The sequence below is a fragment of the Idiotropiscis lumnitzeri genome, unplaced genomic scaffold (assembly GCF_059441095.1).
Source record: "Idiotropiscis lumnitzeri isolate Australia: NSW breed Sydney's pygmy pipehorse unplaced genomic scaffold, RoL_Ilum_1.0 HiC_scaffold_95, whole genome shotgun sequence".
Taxonomy (NCBI): domain Eukaryota; kingdom Metazoa; phylum Chordata; class Actinopteri; order Syngnathiformes; family Syngnathidae; genus Idiotropiscis; species Idiotropiscis lumnitzeri.
The window spans coordinates 418,004-430,569 of NW_028283633.1; the positions used below are offsets into that span (position 1 = coordinate 418,004).

General features: G+C 42.4%; 1 long non-coding RNA gene across 1 annotated transcript; it reads right to left on the reverse strand.

The window, feature by feature from the left end:
* Positions 1-1,006: 1,006 nt before the first annotated feature.
* Positions 1,007-4,093, reverse strand: LOC148315570 (uncharacterized). The gene is made up of 4 exons (XR_015840803.1): positions 3,958-4,093; positions 3,180-3,299; positions 2,417-2,580; positions 1,007-1,185 (listed from the first exon to the last, which is right to left on the reverse strand). It is a non-coding gene; the product is annotated as an uncharacterized LOC148315570 (long non-coding RNA).
* Positions 4,094-12,566: the final 8,473 nt, after the last annotated feature.

The window sequence follows — 12,566 nt, forward strand, 5'->3', positions numbered from 1 at the left end:
GGGTGTACCTCGCCTACTGCCGAAGACAGCTGGGATCGGCTCCAACACCCCCCGCGACCCTAGTGAGGAGAAGCGGTACAGATAACGGATGGATGGATGGATGGGTTTAAGTCCATTTGAGTTAAAACAAGGCATTCAAGGTTTCCACCCAATAACAAAGACTTTTGGATGGACTACAAAGGATTCTTCATTACAAACAGAAAAAAGTGGCAACAGTGGAATCAATGCTCACTGCTCCAAAATAAGCAGAGAAGCAAAACATTTTGTTGGGCAACTGTTGTGGCTTTATTTCACTAAAAGCAACATAAAATAATTTATGAACCACATGCTAACAATTTTGTCTCGTCAACGAAAAAAATTCATGTACATCACGTCATGTTTTCGTCATAAAAGAACCTCGTTTAGCTTGTCATCGTCATTAAAAAAGGGGCGTTAACGAAGTATTTTCGTCATAGTCATCAGTGACGAAAACAACACTGGTTGTGACTGATATTTCAGTCCCAGGTTGTCTCCTGAACACCACCAATTGGGCAAGGGGGCGCAGGAAAGCCTGGGGTCTTCTATTTTTACAGTATAGAAAGGCTAAATATCAAATTGAAACAGTGTTTTATATCATGAATATACAGGGTTGGTGCTGGTTCTGGTAGGGAAACCACAACATAAAGATGTCCTTAATTAGTCCCACAATGGGGATATTTGCAATATGGCATATGATGGCCTAACAGGGCCACCGCCCAGAAAAGAGTAACGCAGAACTTTGTAATACTGTCACTCCCTGACCAGTTCGTTGTTCCTGAAGAGCCAAACTTTGACTCAGACCCACAAATTTGAATTACAGATAGTGGACAATGGAGAACTCCCCCAGTCAGTCAGCATGTTCAACTTCCATAGAAACCTCAACATACATTTATTAGATTGCCAAACTAATTGGAAACTACATCACCAGAACACCACAAGTGGGCTCTGTTATTGTACTTAAAGATGCATCTTACAAACCTGTGTTCTCCAAGGCCAGCTGGTCCATAGTCTTAAGTTATTTCTTCGCCAACATCAATGTCTCGGAGCGCAAACAGACAGAGGTGTGGTCTGTCCTCTGTTGTCTTCTTCTTCATTTTACAGTTGGGGTGCATGTGGTCATCATTAACCAGTCTTCCCAGACTGCCATCTTCTTGAGCGGCATCAACACTTAAAATAGATTTAAAAAAAAAAAAAAACAATTATTCAATCAATGTCAGAAATTAATCTTTGAGACAATCTTGTGTACACAAAACATAAAAATAGGAAATCCACAATTTTTAAATCTTCTAAATCAAATCATACAAGAAATTTCTATTGGAATCAGACCCTATTAACAGCTTGTCTTTGAGACTTCATGGTCTATATTTTCATTTGTACAGATTCAACGCATGAATAAAAGTAATTACCGTATTTTCGCAGTCATAAGCAAACAAAGCGCCCTGTCAGTCGATGCGTCCATTAAATGGACAAAGTACCACTCACGTCCATCAGCCCTTGTCATCAACGAGCTGTTGGAAGTGCATGTTAGCACACCCTGCTGGGCAAAGAGTGAGTTGTCCATGCTTACAATCGACCGTGACAAATACACCATCTGACTATAATGTTTGGGTGATGGTGTTGGAAAAAGCTGGACAAAGGGCAGCTGTCCACAATGTTTTAGTCTGTCTTATCATTTATGTTATTGCAAGCAAGAAACGTCCCAGGTTTAGACAACAGACAAAAAGTCCAAAGCATAACAGCACATCTCTTTAAACAGCCATGCAAATCTCTCTAAACAGCTATGGGATTGTGGGTCTCTGCTCCCAGAATGCATTGCTTGAATTAGCTAAGGCTGAGTGGCTTTTGTATTATTTTCATTTTTTTTGGGTATATTGATGGCATGAGAGATACATGTTTGTGTTAATCTTATTTCTATGTTTCATTGTTTGCTTGTATGATGAGTTTTTTATTTTTTGTGTGTGGTGAGCAGCCAAGTCCCTCCCCTGACGTTGCTTTGTAGGCTATTGCCAATGCACCTAATATTGGCCTGAGCCATTGTCAGCTATTGTCAATAGAGACTTGGCGTCTGCTGCAACAATGGGGTGATTGCTCATGTTATTGGGGCATAGTAGGCTGCTATCGGCTGTGTCAGTGTGGGCAGCTCTGCCAAGTTCATGCTATGCTAACAGCAGCTGTGCTATCGTCTTGTCAGGCGGTGCGTCCAGTATATGTTACAAAGACAGAAATAGCGGCCTCAACAGGTGTTGCGCCCTTTGACACGGCGCGTCTTTTGGGTGCGAAAATACGGTATACATTTTTGCTTAGAGAATGATTTTTCCCCTAACACTTATGGGATGAGTATGTGTTTATTTTTTTAAATAAAAACAAAAATAAGATAACATCTCAATCTTTGCCTCACCTCCAAGTTTTTTCTTGCCGGCGGAAGTCAAACAAAAAGACAGTGCCTCTTCCATCCATCTTCCTGCGTTGAGATTTATCAGAATCTATCAATTTTCCTCTGTACTCCATAATAAAGAATAAAGTCGTCTTTCCTGAAAGGGGCCTTGGTAAATACTCCTCGACCTAGTTAACAGGGAAATCAAGATAGCTTCGTCATATTTTTAAGCACACAAATAAGGAGTCATCATATTCATTTGGGCCACTATACTAATGTAGGGTGGTTTGAAACATTGCTTCTTGTGAGGGATAGAGCAGAGCCCTTCTTTATGATTTTAAAGGAACAGACCAGCCAAAATTCATTTTCCAGCATTGCATTAGCCAGTATGTATTAGGACTGAAAGTACAAATGTCAATGGCACCTGGTTACGTAAAAAAAAAACTTTAAGATTATTTAGTTTCATAACAATGACATACACTGTATACACAGTCATATTGGATCGCGTCACGTGATCTCTGTGACGTATAACGTGCTTTACACTAGACTATCAATATCGGACTTGTTCACCGGTCTATTGTGGTATAAAAATGCCGGAGGGCGTCATCAAGTACAGCCTTAATTTAGATAGAACTCCTACCATCAGGTTTCACGCTCACTGAAATAACTTGAAACTGACAAAAGAAAAGGTCAAGACACTCTTAATGTAAAATAACCCTTAAAAAACGATGTCAGCTTGGTTATCAGAAAACAATAATATATCTTAGCAAAAGCGTTAACATCATACCTTTAAATGAGTTTATATACTTCGCTTCTAACTCTGCAGTCTTGTCCAGACCCTTGACTGCATGTTCAATAGTATCCTGCTTTGGGGACTTCCTGCATCTCAGGGAAGGCATTGTTTATTCTATAAAGAAAAAAGACAGTTTTGTGTTGAGAATTATTAATACTATAGGCTAAATGGAGTTTTAACAATATCAGTGTAAGAAAAATAAATTATAAATTAAAAAAATATCAATCCCTCCATCCCAATTAACGATTTCAACCATAATAGTTTATATTGAAGTTTAAACAACAGACAGACAGATTTATGCAGTGTGACTACAAAAATCTTACCAAAATTGCATTCACAGTAACCTTTGCTTTAAGAATCATGTAATTAACCAGTGAACATCGTGTCTTACACAAAAATTAATGACAGAAATTATCATGGTACTTGCATTCTGTTGTTCTATAACAAAAGTGCAAGCTGTTAGCTCCGCAAAGCTAACGCAACAAGCTAGCGTCCCTCGTGCTCACATTCAATGCAAACCTGACCACCGGATGAAAATACGCGTCGGTTTAGTTCTTTAAATGAGTAAAAGCACCATGACGTTTTATAATTATTCAATGCTTAACTGGAGCTCGTCAATTATGTCGATGTAGGAGCACATGTTTGCTAGGCCAGTGTTGTAGGCCCACATCCATGGTGCTACTTTGTATAGTGTTTTCCACACAACTATCTCTAACCATGAACAAATGCACTCGAGGCATGTTTTGAATAAAAACAAACGAAAAACACTTACCTCTCCGTTTCAACAGCAGTTCGAACTTCGAAGTGGTGATATTCTCCAGCGTTAAGCACCTGCTCGAACTGCGAATAGGTCAAATTCAACAGCGTCTTTTTTCTGTCTTAATAAGGACGCGATGAGAGGAGGAGCGCTTGCCTTTTCGTCAGCACGCCCCGCGCGGGTGGTGCTGCTTTATCACTCTCTATCTGTGCCCGCCCGCCGGCATGTCGATAGAAAAATAATATTCCTTCAAACATTACTTTCATCTTCTTAACGTTTTGTAGTGAATTTAACAGGTTCACCACTTTTTTCAAATACACCAATGGAAAACAGGTCTTAATTGAGGAAACATACAAAGAGCGTCTCACAAACACCTTATGATGAGCAATGTAATTTGATCACGTTTTTTGTCACTGCCTGGACGTCGGTTCACTGGCCTGGTGGCAGTGGCTTGTAGACACTGTCACTGAGTGGGAACGGATCTCAAGGTGGGTCAAACTAACCCAAGCAGTGGATCGGTCCGTTTTTTAAATTTATTAATTTTTTTATTTTATGTATTTATTTATTATTTAATACAAGGGCTTCGGCTCACTACCAGTGGGCGGGACCAAAGAATTTGGGTTTCCTTTGAGCTAGGAGGCAGTCAAAGGCAGTCCAATCCCCGGCAACATAAAGCGCCTAGCTCTGGGGACATGGAATGTCATTTCTCTGGTAGGGAATGAACCCGAGCTGGTGTGTGACTAGACCAGTGGTTCTCAATTATTTCCTGTCATGCCCCCCTACCAAGAAGAAAACAATTCGCACCCCCCCCACCACAATTTTTTTTTACATTTCGTACTAATGTACATGTTCTTTGCATATTAATGTTAGATTGTCAATAAAATATCTTACCTTAACAAAGCTAAATTGATAAAAAAAAAAATCATTTTGAGAACGACTATTGTGAGGATCTCGAAACTCAGTACTCTGTGGTGCTAATATTGATGAGATGATAAATATGTTGAAGCCACAGAACAAAAAGATTAGATATTGTTTGGAAATTAATGACGTACATAACAAAGGAATATCAGCCTTGATTGGAGTACATTACTGCATTTAAATTTTTAATAAAAATGAAACAATTATTGATGTTATGACCACTATGAAGAATTTAAAAAAACAATATATAGGGATAATTATAGTTTTCATTTTGTTATGTTTAGTCTGTTCATGTTGCATTATTTTTATGACAAAGATGATGGTTAATCGTAGGTTTGTTGCCCAAATGTACCGTTACAACCTGATTAATGTTGAGAATGACGAACTCAAACTGGACACTAAAACGTAAAAACACATGGACTTCTTGCCCCTGTCCACACACGTGCACACACACACACACCATACACGAAGATCCGGGAGGTAAGGACGGCTGTCCTCTCCTACAACGAGGCAAGGGCCTCCACCAAGTCACCCCAGGGACAAGTTTTATTCCCTGATGGTCATCAAATTATGAGGATCTCATTCTACGCCGGAAGGGAGGAGGGGAATTTTTCCCTAATGTGAGGTTTTCGCTCCTCCACTGATGATCACACTGTTGTATGATTTCATTATGATGATCTGTCTTAAAGCCGTAAGGACATGATTTTTAAATCCACAACAGGGGGGAAATGTAAGATGGGCTGAGGATAGGTAATCAGTTTGTGTATTCATAATCATGTTTTTATACACTCATTAATGTTTAACACACACAGAGACACTTACTTGTTATTTTAACACACACACACACAGACACCCCATCCTGAAGATGTGTTTAGTTAAACTGACCTTGGGTTATGATTTTCTGCCTGCTGGAGTCCCTGGTGATTAGTTATTGATGCTTTAGTTAAACTGACCTTTATACCGTGAGTTATTGATGTTTTCTGTCTCTTGGTGATTAGTTGTTGATGCTTTTCTGTCTTCTGGTGATTAGTTATTGATGAGTTAGTTTCAATAAAAAGGCAGAACGGAGGGTGAGAGTCAGAGGGTGTGCGGGATTGAACTGGCAAGACGGCTGTTTCGCCTCCTGGCTCCCTCTCCCATTCTGAATGGCACAAAACGAAAACTTTAGTAAGTTATTTCAGTCTAAAAAAGGCGTCAGGGCATTTTTAAACCGGACAGTAAGTCGTCACTGTCTTGGTTCCTTTTTGTGCCTTGACCCATCCCGGAATTATTGAAAGGATGCAGTCCTATTTACAGGCCCCAGTGACACCCCAGGTTTCTGTTGTTTGTACGAGGGCGCTTAATAGGTACTGCTATTCACAATCGTCTTAGGCTGTTTCTTTGCAGAAGTTTATGGACAATGTGTAGTGCTGTAGGATGCAGTCTAGAGCATTCTTGACATTGAAGCTTTTGTTTCCAGCAACTGCTAATGCGACCGTGCATCAAACATGCAAAACACAGACCCTTGCTCCTCAAGAAGTCAATCTTATCCTTGTGATGCTTTCTCCTAAATTCCTTACAAATTGTGAGACTGTTGCTCTCCATTACAATTAGCACATGGTTTGGCAATAGCATCCACTGAAACAGGTTCTGCCTTTGGCGTGGTGGTTTTGTTGTTTTCCATCTTGGCGGGCACAATGACTGTTGTGAAGACTTTCTTTGATTTTGGTGTTTCTGTGTGTTGTGATTTTGTTTTCTGTTTTATAGAATCTTTCGTGCTTGTCAACAAAGTCAACAAAATCCTTAAACTTCACTCTTCTATTTGTTCTTTCTTGGAGATTGCAGGCAAATTTTCTCCAAGATTCTATAAGTCTGTATGGAAGTTTGTTTGCCAATGCCTTTATATTAGCCATGTTGTCCAAGTCCTCCATATAATTAACATCTGCCATTATGTTCAAACAGCCCATAAGGAATAATGTGAAAGACTGAAGTGCAACACCATCTTCAGACTTGATTGTTGGCCAATCCATGGCTTCCTTTAAATATGCTTCTGCTATCATGAAGTCATCACCATAAAACTCCTTCAAGATTTGTTTTGCTTTGGTATATCCTGTCAGAGGTTCCATATGGATGCAGCTCTTCACCAACTCATGTGGTTGTTCACTAGTATACTGCAACTAAAATTGAAGATGATCACGGTTATCACTTGTACGGCCTTCAATCCCATGTTCAATGGCACCTATACAGGTTTTATAATGCAGAGGGTCGCCTTTAAACGTAGGAATGGAAAGTTCGGGAAGTAGCGATGCTTTTTGACTCTTTGCTAAGTATTCTGCGACACTGGCTTGCTGTGAGATTGCTTGGCAAAGGCCATCAAGCACATGTCCCTGTTGTTCTCTACTTTCTGTCTGATGTGGAAATCTAGCCATTGGAATAGTCGAAGTGGGAGCATTTCAGGTCAACACTGCTTGTTGCTCTGATAGGCTGTGATGGTAATTGAATGTTTTTCCTTGTTTAAATTGTAACACACTCATCAGGAATGTGGATACCATCCTCCTGGGTATTTTCATATCTTCTCAAGACATCCAATTTAGCATCAGACTCAGGGAGTGCCGTTTGCATTGCATGCATTTCCTTCTTTGCCTTAATTGCAGCTTCTTCTTGCTCAAGTGCCAACCTTTGTTGTAAATCAGCAGCCTTTGCCTTTAAACATGCTCGTTCCATTTGAGCCTTTAATTTAATTGAAGACGTTGACAGAAGTGAGCTTCTGTCTGTTAGATTCTTTACTTCTACTTCTATGGGTGTAGTTAGTTGATGCAGATCTACTATCATCAGGTGATATTTGTTTATTGCATCCTTCCTCTGCACGTTTCAAAACGTCCTTCTTCCATTGCTCACATTTCCATTAATTACATTTTTTGGATCAAACCAGTTATTTTGGTCATCGACAAAATCCTCTTCAGTCTTTACATTTTGCACACCGGAATTGAGGTCCACAAATTCTTGCTCCATGCCGCTAAAGCAAACACAAAGCTCAGTTTTTTACAGCGTCAACATTTGCATCATCCTCCATCAATTGTTCAATTTGACGTTGCATGGAGGTCAATTGAGCAAATTTGCACCTGCGTGCCTGCATCCGTTTAGGCTTGTGATCTTCTACAGCTTTTCTCCGTCATTTTTAATGTCCGCTTTCCACTGTCTTGTTCCTCCATGTCAATCCACAATCAAGCAAACAAAAACGTCAAACTGACTGTAGCGTCTCAATTTGTAGGTCAGCTGAATGACGATCAAAGTTTTAAGCAGTTTACTCATGCACCTGTTACGTGCACGTCCTTGTTAACTCGCGATGCTTGTCAAGTATGGACGCATGCTAACAGCTAGCAGCTCATTGTCCCGACTGGAAAGTTGCTCCTTAGCTGTGATGTGCCTAGGGTTACACTATCTATCATTAACAAACACAGCCAGCCCTCCTCTTTCCTCTTACCGCTTTCCAGTGTCCTGTCCGCAAGTAGTATTTGGAAGCCGTCAAATTCCACGACGGTGTCCGGCGTTAGGTCTGTTAGCCATGAATCCGTGAACATCAGCAAGCTAGCTCATTGGAAGTTCCTCTCGTGCCGCGTCCATTTTCTTGGGAAGGTATCTAACATTTCCCATAAAAACGGACAGGAGGACGGGGTGGTCACGCCTCCTCTTTGCCTGGCGTTTCGCCCCCGCGCGACATCCCCCGTCTCTTCCTCCTCAACTCGTGGGGGATATCGGGTCTCGCTCCGGGAGTCGGCACGGGGTTAGCACGAAGTGCTAACAGCTGATCTCTTGTGTAAACGATTGATCCGTAGCTCCCAGTGACATCTCCGGACACGATCACGCAAAAAACAGCCCCCAGCAGCAATAAAACCACCGCAATTTGGATGTCCATTGCTGCGATGAGGTAAAATAAATAAAACTGGGTAAAGGAAAAAACACGCGAAAAAGGCTCAAATAGTGAGCCGTGCTGCTTTAGCAGGTAGCCACTCGCGTGGTGACGGAACCGTAAAAACAAATGTGGTCCCATCAAAATCTGATGGGATATTTAAAAATAAAAGCGTGAAAATTTGCTTATTTGTCTGTCGTCACCAATGATTAAAAAAATTAAAATCATTACAAAATCCTCAAGCTATCGTGATACCAGACAAGTTCTGCGGGACACCAGACCACCCCAGTTGTCCACAAAAAGTGGTCACTTCAAAATTTGATGTGGCATTTAAAAATAAAAAAATCACCTGAAATATGCACTGTGATCAACACTGATTTAAAAGAAAAATCTTTAAAAAATATCCTCAAACTATCGTGATACCAAACCAGGATTGGGGATACTAGACCACACCAGCTGTCCACCAAAAGTGGTCACATCAAAATGTGATGTGGCACTTCAAAATAAAAGTAGCCTGAAATTCGCTTATTTCACGGTCATCACCACTGAGTTAAAAAAAAAATAGCTCGAGCTATCGTGATACCAGACCAGTTTTGTGGGACACGAGACTACCCCAGCTGTCCATAAAAAGTGGTCCCATCGAAATCTAATTTGTAATTTCAAACTAAAAGTTGCCTGAAATCTGCACATTTCACTGTCATCATGCCTGACTTTAAAATTTCATTAAAAAATATCCTCTAGCTATGGTAATACCAAACCAGGTTTGGAGGACACAAGACAACACAGCTTTCCACCAAAAGTAGTCCCATCAAAATGTAAGGAGGCATTTTAAAATAAAAGAGCTGGAGCTGTCGTAATACCAGACTAGTTTTGTTGGACACTAGACGACCCCAGCTGTTCATCAAAAATGGTCCCATCAAAATCTGATGTGTAATTTCACAATAAAAAAAAAAACCACCTGAAATATGCACATTTCATTGTCATCAACACTGATTTTAAAATAATCATTTCAAAATACCCTCGAGCTATCGTGATATCAGACCCATTTTGGGGGACACTAGACAACCCCAGTTGTCCATCAAATGCGGTCCCACCAAAATGTGATACGGCATTTCAAAATAAAAGTAGCCTTAAATCAGCTTACATCACTGTTATCAGGCCTGACTAAAATATCATGACAAAATATCCTCCAGCTATCATGATACCAGACAAGACATATTTCACTGTCATCACCATTGATTTAAAAAAATTAATTAAAAACTGCGAGCAGCTATAAAGGGCCCTCGCCACCCGGACAACGTTGGGGTACTGGCACGTTGGAAATGTGAAATATTTCCGAGAAATAACGTGAGGAATCTTCAAGAGGAATTTGCTTGTAGTTAAAGTTAGAGCAGCTTTTGTTTTCAAAGCCTCGTCAATGTTTGAAGTAAATTTGTTGGCAGGCACTACAGGTGCATCAAATCAAAGACTAATAGACTGAAAAACATTTTCTTTCCGAGAGCCATCACCATTCTGAACTCTCACACACATGCACACACACACGACCACCCTTACCTTGCTGAACAGCGACGTATTGTGTTGTATTTCTCCAATTTCATACTATTTTCCATCACAATATTTATTCTCTTATTTATCTAATTTATATATTTGATTAAATTATTGTTGTATTGCACTGGAGAGGGGAGCTCCCTAATCTTGTTGCACACTGTACAATGACAATAAAAGGATTTCGGATTCTGATAAATTTAGAATGGCCGACTTCCTGTTCAATTTAGCATACGGCTCCATGAGACTTTTTATTAGGTCTTGGCTTTGTACACACTTCATCAAATTTTCAGTTTGGTGAAACAGAGATATGGGGCTGTTTTTTTTTGTTGTTTTTTTTTCTCTAGGGGGCGATAGCGAGCCATTTTTAAACAACTGTACGACAAAATAATAAAATATTGTGAATATTGAATCAACTCCCGGTTGAGTGGACGCTGGCACGTTTGGCTGCCACTGCTCACCGGTAACTCTCAGAATTTTTTGGATCCGCTTGTTGTACCTGCTTTAGCAGTTTACAATCCCTCCAGTTACAGTGATTTTATTTATTATTATCTGTATGTTGAGCGATCCCGATTCTCATGAATGCCACCCACCGATTGCATAGTCGCTGACGCGTCTACTGTGGCTAAAGTTTAGCTTACCTATCAAAGTTAGCACCTGTCTGCCATGTGGACCCGCAGGCCAGTCTGCTTCTCGCACTTCTGCCTGTTCCTGTCATGTCATCAACCTGTGTCAGGACAACTTCAATCCACTGCCGCTGAACTCCGCTGGATTTACCGACACATGCCCGAGGGAAACGCACCACCACCACTGCTCCTCCTCCCGAACATCGCTCGTCGACCCTTGAAGGATTGTATGGCAATTACCGGCATTTTAAACATTTATGGGACAGAATGTCAATTATTTAATTTAGCAGGTTTATATTTACTGAATATGCTATGATCGCAAAATTCCGGACGAACTGGCGAGGCTGCCCGGCTCACCGTGGCTTGTCATCGGGACCGGGAGGCGGCGCAGGCGACGCAGAGAGAGGAAGCAGAAGCGGGGCTGCAGGTCCGGTGTCTTGCAACGGCTGCGACGGCAGCCCCATAGGCAACCACTGCCGAGTCTGTACCTCACCAACGCCAGATCCGTGGTCCACAAAATCGACGACCTGGGATTACAAATCCTGGGAAACCGCTATGTGCGAGACAGCAGTGTGATCGTCGTCACGGAATCCTGGCTGCACGCAGACGTCCCCGATGCTAGCATCCAGCTGGCCGGGCGCTCGCTACATCGCGCGGATCGGACAAGGGACACCGGTAAGAGACGGGGCGGGGTGGCTCTGTGTTTACGTGCATGAGAACTGGTGCGGCGATAGCACGATCGTCGAGAAGCACTCTTCCCCCGACATCGAGTTCATGTCCGTTAAATGCCGGCCTTATTTTCTCCCGAGGGAGCTAACGGTCGTGATTGTCACAGCTGTTTACATCCCTCCCGACGCTAGCACTAGCACGGCGCTCTCGCTACTCGCGTGCGTCATCAATAAACATCAGCGGGCCCACCCTGATGGCGTTCACGTAGTAGCGGGAGACTTTAATAAGGCCAATTTAAAGACTGTACTCCCAGAGTTTCACCAGCATGTCAAGTGCCCAACGAGGGGAGACAACACTCTCGACCATGTGTACTCGAACATCAAGCACGCATACAGGGCCCTCCCACTCGCCCCCCTCGGCCAGTCAGACCACCTGTCCTTGCAGCTCGCACCTGCATACATCCCTCTCAGGCGCAGATTCAGGCCCACCACAAAGACTGTGAAAACCTGGCGTGACGGCGCCATGAGTGAATTACAGGACTGCTTTCAAGACACAAACTGGGGCCTCTTTGATCATCAGGACCTTGATGTCTACACACATTGTGTAGTGGACTACATCAAGTTCTGCATGGAAACTGTGTCCCTACACAGGACTATACGGACCTTCCCAAATGCGAAGCCCTGGATGTCCAGCAGGGTTCGCTCTCTCCTCAAGGCCCGTGACGCTGCCTTCAGGTCAGGCGACAAAGCCCAGTACAGGGTGGCTCGTGCTGACCTGAGCAAAGGCATCAAGCTAGCCAAGGCAACCTACAAGGGGAGGCTGGAGGCCCACCTTGCCAGTAACAGACCACGGGAGGTGTGGCAGGGTCTACGGAGCATCACCAACTTCCGTGGCAGCAGCACGACCTCTGCAGACCCGAGTGCATCGCTGGCAGAGGAGCTTAACTGCTTCTTTGCTCGCTTTGACTCGCCCCAACC